The following is a 17,758-nucleotide window of genomic DNA, read 5'->3' as shown; positions in this document are numbered from 1 at the left end:
TGGAGGGGGGGGGGGGGGGTTGGTTTTGGGGTGGTTTCCTCTAGTTTTTCCTTTAAATTGCAAGAGATTCAGAGTTAAAGGGGGTGGTGAGGCTAGTTTAAGAATGGGGAGAACACCCTTTGTTGTTTAGAAAAAAATTGGATTTAAAGATGTATTTGATAAAAATTATAGTTAAAGTTTAATTATAAAAAAATAAATATAAAATGTTTAGATAAAATATTTGAAGTTTTTTAAGAAAAATAAAAAAAGATTAGTAAAAAATAATTAAGAATCTCAATTAAAAAAAAATTAAAATTACAATATAAAATCAAGTATTAAACTTATTTTGCAGTATAAAACTTTATTTTCTTTAATACCAAACATGTTGCCATGTTTAATTTATTATTAACGTGAAAACTACTTGATAACAAACATAGCCTTAAATGTGATTAAAAGCTTGTTTAATAATATGGTTAGGGTTAATTTTCAAATAATTTTTTGTGCTGAAATACTTTGTCAAAAATATTTTTTTATTTTTTAAAATTTATTTTTAATATCAGCATATTAAAATGATTTAAAATATATAAAATATTTTAAATTTTAATAAAAAAAATTTTAAATTTTTAAAAGATATAATTTGCACTGTGTTTTTAAATAATGTATTAAAAGGAGATGAAAAGAAGAAAAGTAAAGACAGCCAGAGAGAAGCAAAGGAAGAAGGAGAGAGCAAGAAAATCATGGTGGCTTGTGATGAAGGTGGCCGTCCAAACTAAGAAAAAAATCGGGGAGTTCTTTAAATTGAATCAGTGATGTAAACAGTATTTGATTTGAGTTACGATGGTATAAGTTTGTGGTGCTAGCTTCATAAATTGTGAGAATTTTATAAGTAATTGTTTTGTGAATAAAATGATTGAAATATTATAGTACATGAGAGCCTTTAATAGCTAGATCATAAAATAGAGTAGCTGCTGGAACATCACGCACGATTGCTTTTATATTTTAACACATTGAATTATTAATTATTATAATAAAATTATATAAATTATATCTTCAAATTTTATTTAATATTTTAAAATTTTAAATTAAATTAATTTTTTGATATCATATTTAATATAAATTCATATAAATTTCAAGTGTGAGAAACTTAATTAAAAATATAAGTTAATGAATAATATAATCATATCTGAGTTTTATTTCATTGTTTGACAAATAGTGATGGTTTGGGATGGGAAGCAGGAAATTAATCCTGGAAGGTGTCATTTACAGGGAAGTGACTCATGTTTCAGGATATGGCCGGAGGGAAATGCTCTCCAAGCTCGACCTTTTGAACTGAAGAAAGGAAGAATTCAACAGCAATCAAGGGGACGCATTTTCCATCGACACCATAAAGGAGAAGTTGGCCAAACCCTACATTAAACATCTCAGAAAGATTTCATACTTCATATATATATATATATATATATATATATATATATATAACACAACTTAAAAGTTTGAAACTGTCAAATACCACTGCAATTTATCACAAACTGCAGCAAGAGGATACCAATCCAAAGGCTTCCTTCACATAGGATATGTCTCACATTCCAAAGGCTTCCTTCCCATAGGAGATGTCTCACGTGCTGACATAGAGATCTCAAGGACCAAAGAGTCTCCTGATTCCTGCCTTCTGCTCTGCATTAACCCTTGTTGGGAACCTGATGTCAAACTTGATTTTCAAAATCCCTCTCTTTGTTGGGTCGCCGAGGATCGGCATCCCTTCATTCGGGACGAACTTCTGATAGTTGGGATGGATCACATCATTGATCGGAAGGGTTAAATTCCTGCCATCTAAGGTAATAATACGGACAGTGTAGCCTGTAAAGGCTTCGGTTACAGAAATCCTTCGAGTGACGATCAAGTCATTTCCATCACGAGTAAACTCAGAGTGGGGTTTTTCATCAACAATGAAGACAACATCAGCAGGTGTTACATTTGGTCTTTTGTTCCCTTTCTCTTCGAAAGTGATCTTCGTGCCTTTCTTCCAACCAGGCTTTGTGCAATGGTTAGAATCTCCTCCATTTTCCTGGTCAAGCTGCGCTCCATCCCACAAAAAAGAAAGAGCACAAGAAACATCATTAACAAAGCTCTTGGACCTTTCAGTAGACTGTAAAATGATAAAAAAAAATAACTATCTCACACAAATCTTTGACAACAAGCAAGCATATCAAGCCCAGGACCAGTTGATCAGAGTCAACATGTTTGATCAAAACTACAGAATGGTAGTTGACCATAAAAAAGGACAAAAAAGGTGATGTCTAGGACACTTACCCACTTCGACCAGCCACTAGTCTAGTTATTTTTACCCTCTTGGTAGCCCCTTGATAAAGCTCTTCAAGACTACAAGACAGGGTGTGCTTGATTGCAGGATCTTTAGCACTAACCCCGAAACGTTGTGCAAAAGATCTAACGATGTCATCATCACCACCATATACGTTATTGGAGAAGACTGTTCCACTCCAGTTTTGATTTTGGCTACTATCAGTGGAGAACATCGTTCCTCTCCAGTTTTGATCTGGGCTATTATTAGTAAAGAACATTTTTCCTCGATAGAATCTTGATGAGAGAGGAAGGCAAAGAGACTTCTTGCAGCTCAGTGTCACGCAACAGCTCTCCTTGAAAGTAACTGTCCTATGCTTTTAGTTGTAGGAAAATTGAAGGACAGTGAATGGCTTACAAATAAAGGCATACCTTAAAGCCGAAGTTGTTGGACTCTGTGGAAATTAAGCTGTGAAATGAATTTTATACCATTCTCCCTCACAATCTATGCTCAACTTTTTCTTCAATTAATTTATTTAATTAGAAGATGAAGAGGGTAAGATTAATAAGACTCCTCGTCGTTTTTATTAGTAAAATCTTGATATGATGTTAATAATATCTAAACTTAAAATCCCAGAGTGTAGAATAAAAATTCTAGAATGATTTTTATATTAATCACTAATGATTTTAAAGATTTACGCATAAAGATTAGATAACAAAGTTGATGGTTTGGATAAAAACTTTTTGATACTATATTATAATGTATTCAGAGTAATAAAAATGGACTTAAGCGAAAAACAAAGAGAGTAAAAGGACTGCATTAACAAAATTTCAAGATTAAAGGGTGAAATGTACGATTAAACAGGAGTTTCACTTTTGGGAAATTGTAAGTAACTTACATAAACCCCAAAACTACAGTTTCAGGTACCAAAAATAAAGCTATTTGAGATTATTATGCACAAAATGGATAGCCAACTTTAAGAACACTAAACCTATTAAATTATAAATAAAATATTATAAAAATAGACAATCCTGATAATGTTATAATGAAGCCCAAAGAGGTTAGAAATCCTAGCATTGCAGGCAATATGAGTGCATTTTATATTTTTAGCAGTGCCTTGATTTTCTGCTCAAATTCCGTGTGCTTTGATGCTTGTTTGTTCTTAATTTTTATCAGGGGCTGAGCATTACATGGTAAAGCTCCATGGAAAAACGACAGTCCTTGCTTAAAATGCTAACTGAAAATGTTGAAATTCTTAAAGGGCAGCATAAGATAAAGTTAATTAGATAGTGTTTGATTATTATATCAAGACAAAACAAACGACATGTTTTTTTGTGATAATTTCAAATTAAGTTAGGATAGATATGACATTTTATATTGTATTTTTTATCTTAAAAACACATAAATTTACTTAAAACTATACTAAAAATATATTTATTTTATGTTTTTGTCTTAATTTCTTCAATCAGACACATTTTTATCTCTTTATCCTCTTTTTTTTCTTTAATTTTGAAACACTAACCACACAACCTAACAGGTAATAGTGTGATTTCTTGTTTTTTTCCCGCTTGCAATGATATTCATTGTTGGAATACTTTAAGTTGTTTTAAAACTGGCACGATCTAGTATCTTAAAAACAATTTATTCCTGAGGTGCTAACAATATAATTGCAATTTTTTTTTCAAATATATTGAATCTCTTATTATTAATATCATAATAAAGAATATTTATATGTTATTTAAAGTAGAGAGTGATTTTAAGACCACATTTGAAAATATAAGTCGTGTTTTTAAAACATTTAAATATTTTTACTAAAATTTTTTTAAAAATAAAAATATTTATTTTAATATATTTTAATATAAAAAACTTTTTAAAAAACAATCATAACCATTTTCAAACAAATCTTAACAACAATACAAGATAAAAAGGAAGAGTTTTAGAAATACTAGCAATTTGTTTTAATGTTACTAATGTTAATAACGTTAACTTTTTAAAACAAAAGATATATTTATAGTTTAAAAAAAAACACAACTCTATTTAAATGGAATTTTAACTTACATAACTCTTGGCTTAGAAATTTCAACAACATAACTTTCCATTCACACCAACATTTATTTGCTTTCGAGTGGCTGACGAGGTGCATCAATATCAAGAAACAAGTCAAGCTAGCCCATCAATGATATGATTTTATCAGTGAATTGCATTAACAAACACATATACTATGGCATTAAAGAAAAATGATGAAAAGCTACATTTTAGTGAATGGATTCAGAAAATCCGCCATTACAAGGATGCACTATATTACAACAACAGCTGCTGTAGTTCTAAGGGTCAAGAAATCCAATGTATCCATCTCATACATACTGAAGAATACATCAATGAGGACTTGGATGGGGATGGAACCAGGGAGAGAGATGGAGAACAAAATGGGGATCCAGATTATGGCTCCAAATCTTCTGTCAACAATGTTAGGGTGATTTCACAAAATAGCCTTATAGTTTTTAGAGAATTGTTGATGCATGCGAAATACTCAATTTCTCAATTTAACCTCCTCCGAGCTCGGGTTACAGAAGAAGGAGAAGGAACCGAGAGGAAGGTAGAGGCAACAACAGGTTTTATTACGGGGCAGCTCATGTTTCTTACATCGCATGTCCTTTTATTGCACTCCTATGTAGTTGAAGTTCATGTATTTATAGAGGAATCAGTGCCTGTGCAAAGCTATATATCACCTTCACTGTAATGGAGATCAATCAAGATGTCAATGAACTAGAACTTTCGGGTGCTTTGCTCGCTCGCTCTTGTTATGTTAATTTACGGTGATGTGATGATGGTGGAGGTAGAGTAGTAATATGTGGGGGCTTGTGGTGTTTAGGAGTTGGGTTAATGCTAAATTTGCACCTATATTCTTCATTGTACCTTGCTTTGTGTTGCTGTTAAATCCATCCTTATACTTTTAATCTTCCTCTAGTTTGGTCCTTTAGCTTATGGTTGGGTCATACCCTTGAATCGACTTGATTATCTTTTGTAGTATTCAGCGCCAAGTTACTAAATTCAGCTTGGACCGATTTAAATGTAGATTAATTCAAAATAAAAATATTTGGAAGAATTTTTTAAAATAAAATTAGATTTTAACGGGATTATAAGTTGATTTATTGGATCAATTAGATTAATTTTAAAATATATATTTTTTAAAATTACATCTAGATTAAAAGTTAGATCAATCTAATTGACTTATTAGATTAAAGTAGTTTAACAAGAGTATATAGAGTTTTCTTAATTATTTGTTTTCTGATGTAGTCTAAATTTCAATAGATCATGCAATCAACTATTTTTTGATCGATCTAGATATTCAACAACATAAAAAAAATTATATAAATTATATATTTTTGAATCTCATCCATCGGCACAAGTTTTTATCATAATATGAGAAATTAAATGAAGTAGATGCTCTTTCAAATTGTACCTTTTACTGCTACGAAAGGAAAGATTCAACAAGAATCAAGGGAAACCAGTTTTCATTGAGAACATTATGAAGAAAATGGTCAAACCCTGCAGTCAACATCTCAGAAAGATGCCATACTTCACACACACACACAAACTGCAGCAAGACGATAACAATCCAAAGGCTTCCTTCCCATATGAGATTTCTCACATACTGATTTAGAGATCTCAAGGACCAAAGAGTCTCCTGATTCCAGCCTTCTGTAGTGCATTAATCCTTGTTGGGAACCTGATATCGAACTTGATTTTCAAAACCCCTCTCTTTGATGGATCGCCGAGGATCGGCATCCCTTCATTCGGGACAACCTTCGGATAGTTGGGATGGATCACAGCATTGATCGGAAGGGTTAAACTCCTGCCATCTAAGGTAATAATACGGCCAGTGTAGCCTGTAAAGGCTTCAGTTACAGAAATCCTTCGGGTGACGATCAAGTCATTTCCATCACGAGTAAACTCAGAGAGGGGTTTTTCATCAACAATGAAGACAACATCAGCAGGTGTTACATTTGGTCTTTCGTTCCCTTTCTCTTCGAAAGTGATCTCCGTGCCTTTCTTCCAACCAGGCTGTGTCAATGGTTAGAATCTCCTCTATTTCCCTGGTCAAGCTGCGCTCCATCCCACAAAAAAGAAAGAGCACAAGAAACACCATTAACCAAGCTCTTGGACCTTTCAGTAGACAGTAAAACGATGAAAAATAACTATCTCACACAAATCTATGACAACAAGAAAGCATATCAAGCCCAGGACCAGTTGATCAGAGTCAACATGGTTGATCAAAACTACAGAATGGCAGTTGAACATAAAACGGGACCGAAAAGGTGATGTTTAGGACACTTAACCCTTTCGATCAGCTACTTGTCTATTTATTTTTACCTCTTGGTTGCCCCTTGATAAAGCTCTTCAAGACTACAAGACAGGGTGTGCTTAATTGCAGGATCTTTTCCAGGAGCACTAACCACGACACTTTTTTCAAAAGATCTAACGATACCATCACCCTGTATGCTAATGGAGAACTCTGTTCCTCTCCTGTTTTGATTTGGGCTATTAAACCCGAAAGATTCAGCAAAGATAGCATCAACTGCTGCCCTACTATGACTAGTCATGTCGTTGATAGAAGGTAGATGAAAGGAGGGCAAAGAGAACTGTTCTAGCCCAGTGCAAGGCAACAGCTCTACTTATAGGAAAAGTTAATTTCCTACGTAGCTAGCATACTTCAAATGAAGAAAACTCAATGACTATAAGCTGTTAAAAAAATTTAGGAAATACAGAAGGTCACTAAAATTAAATACTTTGATTTATATTTATTTTTTAATTTTAATTTTAGTTATTGTTAATATTTTTTTAGTAAGATATATAATTTTAAATTTATTTAATTATATATTCGAATAGGCTTTTTAATTTACATTTTATCCTTTTCTTTTAATAATTGCACGGATATAATAGATAGAAACCACTATGTTCCGTTGTTTTATGTTGGTGTTGCTCTATTTTCCATATTTTTGGAGAATAATTTCATGAAAAGGTGTGACTGTGAATGAATTACAAGGCTAAGAAAAGGGTAGTTTTTGTTTGTCATTATGCTATTTTTTATAGTTATGGATTAAAAAAAGTAATTTTTTTAAAATATATTTTTTATTGTAATTTTAAAAACATAGGTTTTTAAAAAATAGATGTTTAATTAATATTATTAGTAAGATAAATTTTTATATGAAAAGCATATATTAATAAATAAAGATAGTGTTTGATATTGCATTAACAATTGTTTTTTAAAATATTTTTTATTTGAAAATATATTAAAATAATATTTTTTATTTTTTAAAATTTATTGTTAAAATCATCATATTAAAAAAATTTAAAAACATAATTTTTTTTTTAAAGAGTCATTGCCGCATAAACAAATCACCTCAAAAAACCAAATATTTTATCTTTTATATAAGTAAGGTTTGAAATGCAGTTATGAATGGAGCCCAGAACAAAATTATATAGCTAGCTAAACAGTTTTTTCTACGTGGTTGAGCAAAAACAGAAGCTATTATAATATCTGAATGGAGCCCAGAACAAAATTATATAGCCCAGAGCAAAAACAGAAGCTATTATAATGTAAAATGATTTTTAAATGCTGATATTGTAATAAAAGATATTTTTTAAAAATATTTTTTATTTAAAAATATATTAATTTTTATTTTATTTTTAGCATTAACTCATCAATATAATCAAAAAATACTAAAAAAATCAATTTAATATTTTTTTCAAGTCAAACATACTATTAAAATACATTGAAATACAGCTTTAAATACAAAAAAATAGTAATAAGTGCTTGTTTGAGGTTGTGATAAAAATTGCATTTCAAAATATTTTTCTGAGGTTGTGATAAAAATTGCATTTCAAAAATATATTTTTTCATTTCAAAATATTTTTCATTTAGAAATACATGAAAATAATATTTTTTTTTTAATTTTTGATATTAGTACATGAAAATAATTCAAAAATATTATAATTTTTTTTTAAAAAAAAAAAAAAGTTCAACCACAGCAGAGAAAATAAGCACCAAGTTGTGAACCTAATTTTATGTTACTTTGGACTGAAGGAAGTAACAGTGAATCAATGGAACATTTAGTCACTAAACACATGCTAACAAAAGCAAATAAGCTACGTATGCTTGATCTCCAAAAAGTAAAAACAATTACTGATCATTGATGATTTTATTAAGCTCGATGCGCTGAAAACTGTCACGTTATTTAATAAGTTGATTCTGATTAATAAAATTCTTTCATTTGAAGAAAATATACGTTGGTTGGATTCCATTACTCTCAAAACAAGGTGGTTGTGTGGATTTGGTTTTTCATGAGTGAGATTCTGCATCTTGCGGAATCACCATGGTTTTGTAATAGCACGTTTCTTGTTCTTGAAAGGGGAAATAAAGAAAAAAGACCGTTTAGCACAGCTGATTTTAACCATGTCGCCTTCTTGTAGGAATCCACTCATATTCACCATCTTTGCATAAAGTTGATGGCACACTGTTCTGAACTAAAGAGACAGAAAACAAGGATGCAACAAAAATCAACAAGAGCTAATTTTAATTGAAATTGTAACTGATAAGTTCCTCAGTACACCTTTAAGCACATCGATGTATTTAGAAAGATGGCATTCTTGCTCTGAAACAGAAACTATTAGAAACTGGGTGCATATATAACAAGTTCTGTATAAAAAAGAACCAATCAAAATACTACGTTCTATGTAATTTGTATTTACAAAACTGCTCCATTTCTATGGAGATTTGTTGTACATTAAATATTGGCATTGATGTTCTCAGCCCAAGAGTTTTTTGATTCCTGCCTTCTGCTCTGCAGTTAACCTTGATGGAAACTTGATGTTGAACTTGATCCTCAGATTTCCTCTCTTTGTTGGGTCCTTTTGGATTGGCATCCCTTCCCTTGGGACAACCTCCTCATAGTTTGGATGAATCACGGTGTTAATCGGAATGGTCAAATTCCTTCCATCTAAGGTGGTGAGATGGACAGTGTAACCCGTCAAGGCTTCAGCTAAGGGAATCTTCTGTGTGACAATCAAGTCGTTTCCATCACGAGTGAACACAGGGTGAGGTTTTTCATCAATAATGAAAACTAGATCTGCTGGTGTTGAATTCGGCTGCTCATTCCCTTTCTCAGGAAAGGTGATCTTTGTGCCCTTCTTCCAACCAGGCTTTATGTCAATGGTTAGAATCTCCTCCACTTGTATGGTCTTGCTGCACCAGAAGAAAAGTGCAAGTTTAGTGAAATGATCTAGCAACTAATGCTCTGCGCATAAACATCATTCAAAAAAGCTCCAAGACTTTAGCTAGATTGTGAATTGATCTGGCAACTAATCCCATGAATCGCTCACAACAGAGATCAAATCTCTTGTGTTATGATCATGGACAGCAAGTAAAATCCACGAAAACAACATGCATTTATTCTTTGATCTAGCCAGCACCTCCCATTAGGCAATTACATGTGGAAAATCAAAAGGGAAAAACTTGATGCTCAATTTGATAGGCAGAAACCCCTAGCAGAAATTCACACAAACTAAAGGGAACCATACTTCAGAAACAAACCTATAGCAAGATAATTAATGTAAGAAGATATATACTTACCCACTTGCATCGACAATGTCCCTAGATATCTTCATTCTTTTGGTAGCTCCCTTGTAAAGCTCCTCAAGACTACAAAGCAGCCTTTTCTCAATTGGAGGAGCTTTTCTAGGAACACTTTGATGCATTGAACCTCCACCTCCTTCACCAAAAGAACTAAAGATAGCATCACCAAACATCCCACCTGGGAACCTTGTCCCTCTCATGCCTCCACTGCCACCTCCCATCCCTCCAAATGGACCCGAAGACCCGAAAAATTCGGCAAAAATATCATCAGCGTTGCGGGGATTGAACCGAAATGTTGTAGGCCCATCTCCCGTGGAGAAGAATGAAGCTCCACCAGCACCAGGTGGTGGTACTTGCCCCTTTAGACCCTCTTCACCATATTGGTCGTACACTGCTCTTTTTTGTGGATCACTAAGGACCTGCATAAAAAAACATTGAGTTTCAATACAAAATCAATCAAATAAACAATCTTCACTAGTAATCCCAATTTTACAGAGAAAATTCCCATTGACATCAATGACTGAAAATCCCAGCTAAAACTCCAAAGTTTCTATGTTGATATACGCCATTAAAGATTGAAACTATGGTGTTGCTGACTTATAAGAACCAGATAATTATAATGATCATAGTAACGAACAGAATAAACTAAAAATCCCAGAAATTTAACCATGAAATCCCAATAAAGTTAGAAACTTTATTTTATCCAACATGAATAAAAGCCATCAAATTTGAACATTTTCTAATACGAAACAGAGAGTTCCTCAAGATAACAGTTAAAAAAAGCACAAAAAACTACAAATCCAAGAATTTTAACCATGAAATCCCAATAAGGAAAACATTTTTCGATAAATTAATAAAAGTTCACAAATTTGAGCAAGATAATCCAGTTTAACAACAAACCCAGATCACAAAATATAATCTTGAACTGTTAAAGGCAGGCAGGTACATACCTCATAAGCTTCAGAAATTTGCTTGAACTTTGCTTCGGCTTCTTTTTTGTTATTTGGGTTCTTATCAGGATGCCACTTCATGGCTAATTTCCTCTAAGCTTTTTTCAAATCATCATCTTTAGCAGTCTTATCAACTTGTAATATCTTGTAGTAATCCACTCCCATGGTGATACCGCTACCTCCTCTCTTTCTCTTCTTCACCTTGCTTATCCTTGTTTTTCTAATTCAAAAAATAACAGAGTATCAATTTATCTTTTTCTTTTGGTTTTTGATTATTTGAGTAACATGTTTAAAATAGAAGTTTATAGTTTAAAATAGAACAGTGTGGTTGTTTCTGGAACACTCTACACTGTTCTATTCTAAACTTCTTCTAGTTTACAATTAAATCATTAACTCGGTTCTTGCTTTTAATTGAAAAAATTAATTATGAGATTAAAATATAATATATATTGGATATTTTTAAAAAATAATAATATAATAATGTATTAAATAATATTTTTTTAATATTAAAATATTAACATATTAGATTAATTTATATTAATATATTTGATATTTATCTTGAGTGACCGCATATTATATAATATATTATTATTTTAATATTAAAATAAAAAAATATCATTATATTTTTAGATTATACTATATTTTTCTCAATACCCCAAGTTTACAAAAATATACCATAACCATAACCAGTTTTGAAATTAATTGAGGGAGCTTTGATGAGTTATGCTAGTTCAGAGGTGCATTGTGAAGAACTGATATTGCAACATTATGAAGTTCCTTTGTCATAATCGATCAAAATCTTGCTTCTAGAAAGATGCATGGAAGCTGGGATTACAGATCAATAAAATTATAATTTAAAATAAAAACTTCACTCCATCTCATCAATTCCATCCTTATAGTAAGGATTTTTCTCGTAAATTTGATGTCAAGGAGCATTTCTTTAATTTTTCTTTAACATTAAATAAACAAATATCGAGACAAATAGAAAATAATATGAAGTGATCCAAAATCTTGTTGGGGCTAATAAATTAAATAAATTTTGAGAACCACATTCATAAATATTTTAAAAACCTAATCTAGCTTAGTCTTAGTGTGATTCTGAAAATAATTATATGGTCGAGTATGTAATACCTAACCAAACTTGAAATAGGTTAATTTTAGGAATTACATAAACAAAAAACTTTCAAAATTGAACTAAAATTACCTGTATAAATTCATATGACCTTTTTAGAGCTCTAAAAATATGGCTATATAAATTGTAAAATACCCCTTTGAACATGAGGGGGGAATAAACACCCTGAACTAGAGAATCCATGATCTTACCCTCCAAACAATATGATTTTTAGAATTTGTTCCTTCTCTTCAAAATTAATCGAGAAATTAATGGAAAAATACTTAAAATCCTCTCAATCTCAGAGTAAGCATTTTTTCATATGTTGGTTGGTAGAGAAAAGGATAGGAATTGGGAGTGGTTTTACAGTTTTTCTGAAGTAACCAAATTGAAGAGGCACAATAAAAAATTATATTGTTCAGAGCCAAAACCAGGAACTTTTTAGTCTAGAGGTTCCTTTTTTTTTAGGGGTATTTTACAATTTAACTCAAAGATTTTTGTAATAATTCCAACATATTTTGTGTTTTTCATAATTTATAGAATTTATCATTTAAGAAATAAAAAATACTTTCTAATATCAAAAACTCTTGAAATTACTTATGAAAGTGGATTGAGTTTTCATTAGCATTTATAAAATAAAATAAATCATTTTAAAATAGAAAAGTCTGTATAGAATTTTTAAAGGAATTTTGTATCAATACAAACAATAACATAATAGTATAAAAAATATTTTGTTTTACTAATTTTTTTATTTTCAAATTTATTTTTGAGTTCATCACAAGAAAACAAACCAAAATCATAAAAAAGGAATTTCAAGAATTCTCAAAATGATTTTTTAAACTCAATAACAAAGAAACTCTAAATAGATAACATATGTTTCAATGAACCACGAAACCAATAATTTTGAAAGGAAAAAAGCCATTAAACCCACATTAGTAAGATAATGAAATCTTGAATTTCAAAAGCTTTTCCTATCACTATTTATCTATAAATTAGTAAATTCCAAAGCTTGAAATGAGCATAAATAAGATATCAAACCATTAGAGGAATTACAAAGTTTATTTTTTAAAGTAATTTTTTTAAAATAAATCAAAATAATATTTTTTTATTTTCAAATTTATTTTTAAGATCATTATATCAAAACAATCCAAAATTATAAAAAAAATTGAAAAAAAAAAGAATTTCAAGAATTTTCAAAATTATTTTTTAAACTCAATAACAAACAAACTCTAAATCCATAACATATGTTTCAATGAGCCACGAAAGCAATGATTTTGAAAGAAAAAAAGCCATTAAACCCACGTTAGTAAGATAATGAAATCTTGAATTTCAAAAGCTTTTCCTATCACTATTTATCTATAAATTAGTAAATTCCAAAGTTCGAAATGAGCATAAACAAGATATATATCAAACCATTAGAGGAATTACAAAGTTTATTTGGGCATAAAAAATTTCCAACAGAAGATTATGGATGGAATATGGAATTAGCAAAAAGAGAAAATAGAAATTATCAGCAGCAGCAGCATTAACAAGGGATTTGATCAGTGAACCATCCAAGTATCCTAACAGGAAGATGCACCATATCCACTGCAAAATTGGCCAGAGCTGCACAGCATACACAACATGGGCACAAGCAACTCAATATTGTCCTACATTACATCAAAAAAGATTAAAAAAAAAGAGTGTCAATCACGCAAAAAAATGATAGTTATTTGCTATAAAATAAATAAATAAAAACATGATATTATCATCTGGGTTTTCTTCAAATCAATCTTAAGTCAAAACCGCCCAGTTTTTTATTGAAAAAATCAACACTATACATTATACTTTTCTGGGCACCAAACAAGCAAAAGGCAATGGACAGAGTCAAGATCAAACTAAATCAAGAAAAAGAGAAAAAGAAATCAATGCCATGATCAATTTTCTTGACGTAGATCAAACTAGCATGGTTCATGAACAGGTATGGAATCAAATTCTTGAGATTGTAATCAAGAAAACAAGAAGAGAAAATGAACGGACTCACCCAATGAGCCATATTACTGTACCAACAATGGACAAAACTAATGCAAGCAATGCAAAGGGAAGTCCTAACAAAAACCCTAATGGCTTGCAATCTCCCATTGTCTTTCTCCTTGCTCTTGAATCTCAATTACAGTAAAACAGGGAGTAGTTCTATGCGATATGTGTTACGATTTTGAAGTAACTATGAAGAGATTCCTAAACCTAATGAGAAGTGGAACCGGAATATAACTGCCTTCCTGGGCGGTTTTTGTATATTGACTAAATCACCCTATGTGGAATTGTGATATTTTGCCTTGGTTATTGTTTAGGATTTGGTTTTCAGGCCTCTAATGTGAAGGGTATTTTGGGCATTGTGTTGGCGGAATCTTCATTGTTGTTTCTTTTAGGTCACCACTCACTTTGCAAAGGCTTGGCAAGACTTGTCTATCATTTTCAAATTGAAACTTGAGCAGTATTCTCCTTTCAATCCATGAAAATGAATTATCATCCGAGTAAGAATTAACATGTTAACATGTTACTCTATACCATTATCTAAAAAAAATAATATTATTTTAAAAAATATTAATTAAAAATCAAATCTAACTACATTAAATTTCAAATCAACAAATCATGGAATTGATCTATCAATTCTAATAAAGTTTTTTTTTTAAAAATATATATATTCAATCTTATCTATTTCAGTTAAATTTAAGATAATAAAAAAAAATTTCAATTTACATTCAATCTTATCTATTTCAGTTAAATTTATTTATGGTAATAAACAAAAATTTCAATTTATTTTTAGTTAAATATAACATAAAGAATTAATCTTCATATTAGAAAGATGAAGATTAAAATAACCTAGCTTTAAATTATCCAAAGAAATTAATAACCCTAGTGATGTCATTATACCCAAGACATATATTACTATTTATTATAATAATGTAATTATTATTTTGCTTCTTTATGAATTTATCTTTAGGATTTGCTTCAGATGTAAGATGGTTTTTTCATTATGATATAAATATTTTTTAAGAATTAAGTAAAATTATTTTGAAAAATATGTTTTGTAATGCATAGTAAAATTATTAATGTCACCCTTTAATAAAATAATTCAATGACTTTTGCATAAGAATGATTTTGTATTTTCATATTTTATCTAACAGTTGAATTACTACATTATCTTTACAATTTAAATTTTTTTAACCTTGACTTCATAGGCTTGGTTGTAATTTCACCATGTTTTGTTTGTTAAAAGTATTTAGTTCTAAGTGCATTTTTGATTTTTGCATAAAAAAACAAAAAAGTTGTTGGTGTGTGCCTCGCACGCTTCAGCCATTTAACCATCTCTTGATGGTGCGCGAGGATGACTCCGACAGTTGTAACTATCAAATAAAAACAAATAAATTGCAAAAATTCTGTGAAGATTTTGTTTTTGATTTTATCCCTAATTAATTGATTTTTTAAATTTTTATTTGTTTTGTTTTGAATCATTTTCTTGATTAATTTGTTTTTTTTTTTCTAATTCCATCTCTAAACATTTATTTTTGTTAAATTTTTATATTAAATTTAATCCTAATTCTTTTAATTGTTATTTTTTAATCATCTTCTTTATAGATTTGTTTCTTACAATTCCATCTCTAAATATTTAATTTCATTTGATTTTTCCCAAAACATTTAATTTTTATGTTAAATTTAGTTCTAATTCTTTTAATTGATATTAAAAAAAAATTCTTCTATTGATTATTTTTTCAATTTCACCTTTCAATGTTTGTTTGATTAAAATTTTTATTTTTTTATTTTTTTGAGTTTGACTTTAATGAGGTTACCCTAGTCTTATAATCCTGCTAATAAATTTGAATAATTAGCCTAATTTGACTTTCATCTTTTTTAAAGTATTTTTTACATTTTTTTTTACTAGTGTTTTCTTTTTTGCTTTCTTATTTATAGAGTCATCTCAATTTTATATCTAGGTCATGTGTTTGATTTGTTGACCTGAGTTGGTTGTTGAGTTCACTTAAGGCCTTTTTTGTTATCTTTTTTTTTTTGCCATGACAAGTTTTTAGAATTATCTTATAATAAGTTTTTTAATGGGACTTGGATCTAGAGTTTCATAGATTGCAAGCTTTTTAGGATTTGACCATATTTATGATGTTTATTAGGGTTTTTTTTTTTATTTTTATAAATTTTTTTAATTTTATCACCTATGATTTTTTTAATGTTTAAAATTTGATCATTATTTTTTAATTAATATTTATTTTTTCAATAAATTGCATCTTCCTTTGATTTTTTTCTATTAAATTTTATCCTCATTTCTTTTGTGCAAGTTTTTTCATTAATAATTTTCTATAGATCTCATTCTTCAAAATTAAATTAGTTGAAAATTATATTTTTTGATTGAATCTAGATAAAAAATTTCATCCTTACCATTTTTTAATCCATAAATAATCTATCATATTACAAATAATTTTTAATTAGATAGAATTATTTAATTCTATTTGGTTAGCCCTTGATATTTTTTTTTATTTCATCCTTACCATTTTTTAATCCATAAATAATCTATCATATTATAAATAATTTTTAATTTGACCCTGTTTGATTTTTTAATATTTTAAGTTTGGTTCTAGTTATTTTAATTACAATTTTGTTTTGCTTGCAATAATGTTTTTTATATTTCCTCCTTATTGAGTTTTTTCCTAAGATTTTAATCCTATTTTTTATGCTATTATTTTCTTTTGCAAGTCTTTTTGTTAATAATTTTTTTTGTTGCTTGTTTGTTAGTTTAGTTAGTATTATTTTTTTCTATAAATATTTAAATTGTCAATATACCAAATTACTTGAAACTTGAATTTTTTCCAGCCTATCACTTCTTTTGCTTAAATTTGTTTTTTAGCCTGTGGCAACCCAGAGCAACATGTCTAGTAAATAAATAAATAAATTAGAAAGGTTTAGGCTGGGCTTAAGTTGTAGTTCTGGACTGAGTGAGGCTCGTGGTTTTAAGAGCACTTGGGCTTGATTATGTACTCGATTTCAGGTTCGTAAAGCCCGGAGCTAAGTGATGTTTGATGGTGGGCTTTTCTTTCGCCAATGCCACGGGGCGGGAGGGGAAACATGATCTGACATGTCGTTTACTTCTCTAAACCGTTTTGAGTAAATTATTTCCATTATTTCAACCAAAGTTTGTTGACTTTCGTAAAATTAATTTAAAGTAAAGAAAAAATAAATTTTTTTTAAAAAACACTTTTAAAACATAAAAATAAATAAAAATTCCATCTTTACAATAACAAGTTTCAAAATCATAACACAGCGACTCCCACGGAATTTCTACTCGAATTAGTCAAGGGAGAGGATCTTTGCATGAACAATTCTAAATATTACATAGAGGTGGCATGCGTATCCCAAGAAGAAGTATATATGGCATCAATTAGGTATGCATATAATATACGTATAATATACGTATTTATACACGTGTACACGTACACAAGCACTTGGCTAACGTCCCCACACGTAAACTCTCAAACCCAAACAAAGCACTCTTCACCACAAAACTGATCTTGGATTTGAAATATTTCAGTGAATGACAAAAAGCTCTTCGCCACACATACCTAATATAGAAGCCAATTGCATGTTCTTTAAAATATCATATCCATAATTTATAGCTGACAATGCAAAACAATCTTCGATGATATGAATGCATGTTGGGTGGTGTTTGCAGCAGTAATTAAATTTATCGATTCATTTATTGATATTTATTTGTTCATCATGCTTTTCTTTGGCTAATC

The 17,758-nt window shown here is 29.9% G+C and overlaps 1 long non-coding RNA gene and 2 pseudogenes across 1 annotated transcript; all 3 read right to left on the bottom strand.

The window, feature by feature from the left end:
- The window catches only part of LOC105141973 (dnaJ homolog subfamily B member 13-like), a 9,053-nt pseudogene extending 2,148 nt beyond the window's left edge, over positions 1-6,905 (bottom strand).
- LOC105141974 (dnaJ homolog subfamily B member 1-like) overlaps positions 1-11,146 on the bottom strand; it is a 16,893-nt pseudogene extending 5,747 nt beyond the window's left edge.
- Positions 11,147-13,342: 2,196 nt separating this feature from the next.
- On the bottom strand, positions 13,343-14,179 carry LOC105141970 (uncharacterized). The gene is made up of 2 exons (XR_845489.1): positions 13,999-14,179; positions 13,343-13,624 (listed from the first exon to the last, which is right to left on the bottom strand). It is a non-coding gene; the product is annotated as an uncharacterized LOC105141970 (long non-coding RNA).
- Positions 14,180-17,758: the final 3,579 nt, after the last annotated feature.

The sequence above is a fragment of the Populus euphratica genome, unplaced genomic scaffold (assembly GCF_000495115.2).
Source record: "Populus euphratica unplaced genomic scaffold, PopEup_1.0 scaffold197.1, whole genome shotgun sequence".
Lineage (NCBI taxonomy): Eukaryota > Viridiplantae > Streptophyta > Magnoliopsida > Malpighiales > Salicaceae > Populus > Populus euphratica.
The sequence above is the reverse complement of the archived record's forward strand: the minus strand, read 5'-3'. Positions and strand labels throughout refer to the sequence as shown.